The sequence below is a fragment of the Bidens hawaiensis genome, unplaced genomic scaffold (assembly GCF_021521415.1).
Source record: "Bidens hawaiensis isolate Kalapana, Puna unplaced genomic scaffold, B.hawaiensis_p1.1 tig00013629_1, whole genome shotgun sequence".
Lineage (NCBI taxonomy): Eukaryota > Viridiplantae > Streptophyta > Magnoliopsida > Asterales > Asteraceae > Bidens > Bidens hawaiensis.
In genome coordinates this window covers 415,735-423,486 of record NW_027492158.1, presented here as the reverse complement: position 1 = coordinate 423,486, position 7,752 = coordinate 415,735, and positions in this window count along the sequence as shown.

The following is a 7,752-nucleotide window of genomic DNA, read 5'->3' as shown; positions in this document are numbered from 1 at the left end:
ACAGGAGCATGCTGCTCGCCATACTGTATCAGTGAGCTGTCGTATCCCTGATCAGATCTTTCGCCCATACCTCGTCAGGTACAGTGAAAGGTCCTTCAGTATAGACTGGCTTATTTGGGCGGGAGTATTCCCCCTCCCGCCTCTGTGCGGGATTGCTCCCGGCTTTGCTCATTCCTTCAGGTGACACTGAATGATCGAGAGCTAAGTACCTAGTGCGTGTAGCCATGCTGCGCGGGTGGCCTTCCCTCATGGCTTGTATCCGAGGCTGCGGGAACAGGCGGAGTCCTTCACCATGGGAGGCATTTCCTGCGGGACCAGCTTGCATACTGCGCGTAAGGACGTCACGTCTCTGAGCATGGTTGGTCCTGCGGATCCAGTTGGTCTCTGCGCAGACGTCCCTGTTTAAGGTGAGTCTTGCGGGTCCAACTGGGCTCTGCTGGGACCTACCTCTTCAAGTCCCCCCAGTCCAATGTTCTTCTCATGCGTGTTTAATAAAGTGAGGTGAACTTTTGGACTTAAGCAAAGGGTTTTGAAAAGGGTTTTGTAAGGTTTTCCATGGGAAGTCCTTGTCACTTGCAGAAATGCCCGAGTTTCCTGCTTGGTCTTTGGGTATGATGCGGGTAGGTCTGTAACCTCCTCGCAAGTCAGGAGCATTGAGTCCCAGTTGTGTGGATTCTCCATGAGGTTTTGGTAGTTTTGAACATAGTGATCAATTATGTTAAAACCACCAATTCCATCCTGGAACTTCAAACAACGTAGTTCTCAACGTTCCCGCTATGCGGGGATGTTATTTCCGTTTCCGCAAGCATTGCCCAGAAGATCCTTCCTGGTTTCAATTCCCAGCGGAGCGCTAGGTATGTGAAGGGTTTTGCCTTAACACTGTACCAGCGCTCGTCTTACGGTTACTTTACTTCCAAGGTATTCCTAGCGTCAATTCCCTGCAGGTGCTAGGTATGTGAAGGGTTTTGCCTTTACACTATACCCGCATCCGTCTAACGGTTACTTGTTCGCCAAGGTTTACTTGGCTTCAATTCCCTGCGGGTGCTAGGTATGTGAAGGATTTTGCCTTTACACTGTACCCGCATCCGTCTAACGGTTACTTGTTCGCCAAGGTTTACTTGGCTTCAATTCCCTGCGGGTGCTAGGTATGTGAAGGATTTTGCCTTTACACTGTACCCGCATCCGTCTAACGGTTACTTGTTCGCCAAGGTTTACTTGGCTTCAATTCCCTGCGGGTGCTAGGTATGTGAAGGATTTTGCCTTTACACTGTACCCGCATCCGTCTAACGGTTACTTGTTTGCCAAGGGGTAAGGGGTATTTTCCCGCTTACTTTTTAATATTTTCGAATTTTGAATTTTGAAATTCGAAGAGTTGGTGGAAAGATAAGAACAGTCCAAACCTCTGAAACGTCGTGCGACGGTTTCTTCTGACTGTGTCAGGACGTGCAGTAAGTTATGGTGACGTGACAGAACATGGTCATTCCAGACGCTTTTCCTGGCGCGTGGGCACGATTTTTCGGGCGCGTGGCCGCGAAATTACTGGCACGCGTCCTGTCAACAGCTGTTGCCAGCCTGCTTTTTGCCACGTGTCATAGTTTCATTGCACCTTCGATTTCTCTCTCCTCCGCATTAAATTCACCGCATTAATTGCGATTAGTATATAAAGGGGGAGAGGCCCCTTTGTAATCCACACTTTCACCTCTCTTCTTCTTCTTCTTAGTGATTTCCGGCAAATACTCCCCTTTTTCAGGCAAGCATTTTCCCGAAATCACTCTTCTTTCTGCAAAAATGTCTTCTCATGATGCTGAAGCTGTAGCCGACGATAGGAGTACTGCTGGCGAGTGCCAGTGTGCTCTACCTCTCGATCAGTACCAGTATATAGTCAGGAAGTTCATGCTCGAGTCTCTCGAGCCTGAGTTTCCTGAATCTCACCAGACTGTGTACGATGCCCCCAGTGGCAAGATCGGGGTATATGCTGCATTCTTTGTTTATGGGAACCTTAGGTTTCCATTGACAAAGTTTATGTATCGTGTCCTGGAGAGGCACGGTGTGCACCTGACCGAGGTGCATCCGATGGCGATTGCCAAGGTCCGGCACTTCGAGTGGGTGTGCCGGATTCTGGGTATTGAGCCCTACGTGGACCGCCTGATGACCTTCTATACTTGGAGGTGCGTCCAGGGGTGGTACACCCTAACAACCCGTATTAAGGGTTTGAAGATCTGCGTGACCGAGCGCAGTCTCCGATCGTGGAAGCGGGAGTTCTTCTACATCTCTGCCCGCGCCATCCCCATTGCTATGAAGTTCAAGAAGGGTCAAGCGCTTCCGAGCCTTCACGCTTCCAGCTACCAGGAGGCGGAATGGTTCGCGAAGATATCCCGGGTCCAATCTCCGGTTTACCGGTTTGCGGAGTCCGGGATGGTGCTGCTGGGGATGAGCCGGGTATGGAAGGATGCGTCCCGGTTTCCCATCCTTCTTGAATATGGTTTGAACTCTATTCCTTATGGTATGTCTTGTCTTTCTTGCTGATATTAGTTAATTTTCTAACTGTTTCTTTTTCTTTCAGAGGGGAATAATTTGGAGTCGCTCCTGTTCCCGCGGGAAGCTGACAGTCCTGTGCGGGTGGGCACTCGTGCTCTGGATGACAATGAGTTGCCCATCCTGGAGCAAACGGCGGATAGGTTTGTGGAGGTCTATCCGCCGGGCCAAGAGATCCTGAGCCACCGGCGGCCAGGTAAGGAGATATTCTATCCTGAACCCCTCAATGCTGTACCCGTTGCTGAAAATCCTTACGTCCTGTCTTCTGAGGAATCCGCAGATGGTCCTCCCCTTGTGCGGAAGAAGAAGACTGCTGCCGGCGTGAAGGGGAAGGAGAAGGCCACAGCTGATCCAGTGGTTCTATCTGACACGGAGTCAGATAGTGAAGAGGTGGCGGGGAAGCCCGGTGGTGAGAAGACCACTGCTCCGGAGGCTACGACCGTTACCTCCGGAGAACCAACGAAGACGACGGTGACCGGTACCAAGAGGCCGGCTCCATCGGGTTCCTCCCCGCCCGTCCGTACGTTCAGGGTCAAGAAAACCCGTAAGTATAATCATAATGCCTTTGTAGATTTGTCACTTCTTAATTTTCTTTTAACACTTTCTTCTTTGTGCAGGCGTGGATGTTGACGCAATCCTGGGTGAAACGCAGGGGAGTACTTCCTCGCCAATGATGGTAGGCTCGGTCAGCCTTCCTGAGGCGTCGACCCAGTCGCCTGCGCCTGCATCCGCTGGTCCAGTTGGTCGTTCCGTCGAGCCAACTGTTCCGGCCGAGATGACGTCACCGCCGGCCGTGAGTGCGATTTTTACAGCATCCTTCACGGAACCGGCGGTTACTGCTGCTTTTAAGGAGGCGGCGACCGCGGCGGAGACAACGACGGCGACCACGGCGGCTGCCACCATGCCCGCGCCACCGGCACCAATGGCCGGACCATCAGGTACGCGCAGGGCTTCACGCCGATCTTTGCCACCTTCCCGTCTGCCTGACCTGTTGGATGGATTTCCTTTAGGTTCAGGTGATGGGTTTGGCGGCTATCGGCCTGTCATTGACCCTACAGGTGCGTAGGGTTCCTTTCTTTTTTCCTTAATGTTTTTCATCATCTTTTCCTTACTGCTTTTGTTTCTTTTGCAGTGTCGGATTCCAATGAAGTGTATGTTCCTCGATGGAACATACGCCGAGGAACAACCCTTCGCACACCCGTGGATTGCGTGGACTGGGCTCGCCACGCTGCTCCTCCGGGCGCGTTGGGGGAAGCCATGGTTAGCTACCAGGAGGGTAGGCTAACTAATGAGCTTCGGGTTCTCCAGGCCCGGATGCAGCCGCGCGTCGAGCTGCTTTGTCGTGAAAACGACAAGTTGAAAGCAGCTCACGCCAAGGACATATCTGAGGCGCGTGCTCTTCGGGAGGAGAACCAACAGCTGGCGGCAGCTGCCGCCGACAAGGAGAAGGCCTTCAAGGCCCTCGAGGTTGAAGTTCAGGCGCGACTCGAGGCCCGCTCCAAGGCTGCCCAAGCTGTGAATGAACAGCTTCGGTTGGCCAGGGAGACTGCGCGAAACGCAACCGAGAGGGCTGCCAAGGCTGAAGCCGTTGCTGAGCCTTTGCGTGTGGAGAATGAGGAGCTCAAGGCCAAATTAGAGGCTCTCCAACGCGCTCATGATGCCTTGGCAATGGAAGATGCCAAGAAACTCCAGGAAATCCTGGACCAAAGGGGGGTGCTTGACCAGACCCAGCGGAAGCTTAAGGGCGTCGAAGAGGCTGCCGCTAAGGAAGTTTTACTTGCCAACCTTAACAAGAGCGAAGCCGAACGCGCCCATACCGAAGCTCAAGCTGCCCTCCGATGGCTTCTTCGAGAAGCGTTGCCTCAGGTATGTTTAGATTTATCTTCACGCATTTCTTTTGTAAGAAAAGGTTCTAATACTTGTGTTTTCTTTGTAGGTTGTGCGTCGGGTCTTTTCAGAGACCTCTTACGATGATGCTATGACCGCAGCCCTCAACGCTTCTCATGATGATGGGGAAAAGGCCGGCTTCATGCTTGGTCTAGGGTTTGTTGAGAAAGGCGTCCCGCCTTCCAACTTCCCTTTGTTCAATGTGGATACTGAAGCCATTTATGACCAAGCATTGAACCAATACGCCGCCTTCCCGCATCCAGTGGTGGAGAAGGTGGACGAAGTAGCTGCTGCTGATGATGGGTTAGCTGTCCTCAAAGCGTTCCTCGAACCACCCCGTCTTGACGGAGCGGGTCCAAGTGGTAGCGGCCCTGAGGCTTGATCCTGAAGATCCCTTCCCATTGCTAAGACTTGTATAGTTTTTTATTTTCTTTTAGGCGGGTAGTTACCCGGCCATTCTTGTAATATATTCTTGAAATATTAATCTTTTTGCGTATAAGATTGTTATTTCCTTCTTTGGGTTCCTTGCTTTATAAACTTATGACTTGCATACTTAGTTTAAATTAGCAATTTTCCAAGTGTTTAGAATAAGAACCTTTGAACGTGGTTGATAGTGGGTTAAAGTTTCGCTTCCTCCTTCGTGATTGTGCGGGTAGAACCGTCACTTGCACTTGGTAGGATGGCTAAACTTTAACTTTTATCTAACCTGCGTGCTGGTTTTTCTTACTTTTTGAGGATAAGTTAACCTTTGAACGTGGTTGATAATAGGTGTGAAGTTTTGCTTCCTCTTTCGTGATTGTGCGGGAAGAACCGTCACTTGCACTTAGTAGGATGGCAAAACTTTACCCTTATCTGACCTGCGTGTAGGTTTTCTTTGCCTTTTGAGGATAAGTTAACCTTTGAACGTGGTTGATAATAGGTTGTGAAGTTTTGCTTCCTCTTTCGTGATTGTGCGGGTAGAACCGTCACTTGCACTTAGTAGGATGGCAAAACTTTACCCTTATCTGACCTGCGTGTAGGTTTTTCTTACCTTTTGAGGATAAGTTAACCTTTGAACGTGGTTGATAATAGGTGTGAAGTTTTGCTTCCTCTTTCGTGATTGTGCGGGTAGAACCGTCACTTGCACTTAGTAGGATGGCAAAACTTTACCCTTATCTGACCTGCGTGTAGGTTTTTCTTACCTTTTGAGGATAAGTTAACCTTTGAACGTGGTTGATAATAGGTGTGAAGTTTTGCTTCCTCTTTCGTGATTGTGCGGGTAGAACCGTCACTTGCACTTAGTAGGATGGCAAAACTTTACCCTTATCTGACCTGCGTGTAGGTTTTTCTTACCTTTTGAGGATAAGTTAACCTTTGAACGTGGTTGATAATAGGTGTGAAGTTTTGCTTCCTCTTTCGTGATTGTGCGGGTAGAACCGTCACTTGCACTTAGTAGGATGGCAAAACTTTACCCTTATCTGACCTGCGTGTAGGTTTTTCTTACCTTTTGAGGATAAGTTAACCTTTGAACGTGGTTGATAATAGGTGTGAAGTTTTGCTTCCTCTTTCGTGATTGTGCGGGTAGAACCGTCACTTGCACTTAGTAGGATGGCAAAACTTTACCCTTATCTGACCTGCGTGTAGGTTTTTCTTACCTTTATAAGAATTTTGTTTTGAACCGTTCGACGCGCGGTTGTCGATAGGTTAGTGTTCATTTTCCTTTTATGATTCATGCGGATAGACCGGCACTTTCATTTAATGGAATAATTGAACTCCTTCAACTGACCTGCGTGAAAGTTTGCCACGTTATTGGGTTCGTGCGGGTAAGACCGCCTTCCCACGCAACGACTTCACGTTATGTGAATGCCGTCACCAGTGTTGGATAGTTTTAACCGTTCGACGCGCGGTTGTTGATAGGTTATTATTCAGTTTCGTTAATGATTCATGCGGATAGACCGGCACTTTCATTTTTGGGTGCTGAACTTTTTCCCCTTCAACTGACCTGCGTGAAGGTTTGTCACGTTATTGGGTTCGTGCGGGTAGGACCGCCTTCCCATGCAATGACTTCACGTAATTATGCGGTGAAAACCGGCATATTAGTGTCCTGAAAAGTATTAAATGTAAAATCATCAGCTTCGATATTCTTAAGAGAATCATTTCCATTAGAAGTGGCTCTTGGCCTTTTCTTTACAAATTGGAATTGATTTACATGCAAAATGTGTAAATGAGCTCCCTTCCTTGTTGGGATGGGAGTGCCATCGAGCCGATACGCACCTGGTTCGGGATCTCGTTCTTTACGCAGCATGTAGTCTCGATTTTGAAGCTGGATTTGATTCGTGTTTTCCCCAGCTGGGGTTCTATACGCACCCGCCTGCTCAGCCTTTATTACGCCACGAGGTGCGCGAGCGTCCCATCTCTGACAAATGCTTCGACCATATCTTTTACATCTATGCATTCTTCAGTGTTGTGGCCCTTTGTCTTGTGAAAGTCACAGTATTTGCTCCGATCTGCATCGTGACGATGTCGGATTATTGGCGGTTTTGGCCATGGGAGCCCTTCAGTGGCGAATATCTCAGTGACGCTTTTGGTGAGTGGCGTCCATCTGGAGTTCCGGTGCGACTGTACATTATCCCTTCCGCCCAACCGATTTTGCAAGCCGGATGAGGTGTCAAAGTTTACCCTTGACTGCCAGATGCCTAGCTTTCGTTTTTTATTTAATCGGGCGGTGAGGACGTTGTCTTCTCTCGTCCTCTGGGTGTAGAGGTTTGTGCTCTGTGGGAGATCTCTACCCAGTTGCTTCTCTGTTTCCGCATAGCGTTTTGCTGCTGTCATGATGCCATCCCATGTGGATGGCATGCCATCTTTACCCGTTAGGGTGCGGATGAGCTCCGGGTCATGTGCGCCCTGGATGAAGGCAGCGCGAACAAGATCTTCACTGATATTGCCCAAACTTAACTTCTTTGAGTTGAAGCGAGTGATGAAGTTTGGCAGAGATTCGTCTTCCTCTCGTATGCATTTGAGGATTGTCCATTGCTCCTCGGTATACTTCCGTTGCTGGCTGAAGTGTTGGCTAAACTTTTGTTGGAAGTCTGCCCAGTCGTAGATGTGGTTGACCGGTAGACGATCGAACCATGCTCTAGCAGCCCCAACCAGCGTCATTTGGAACATGTAACACCACGTGGGTTCCGTCCAATTGCTGACGGTTGCCCCTGCTATGAACCTGTTCAAATGATCGTCTGGATCAGATATACCGTCATATGTGCCTATGTTGGGCATTTGTTTGGCACTCTTTGGGGCGATTGCTTCAGCAATGTCCCTTGCAAATTTGGACGTTCCTGCATTTGCAACGTT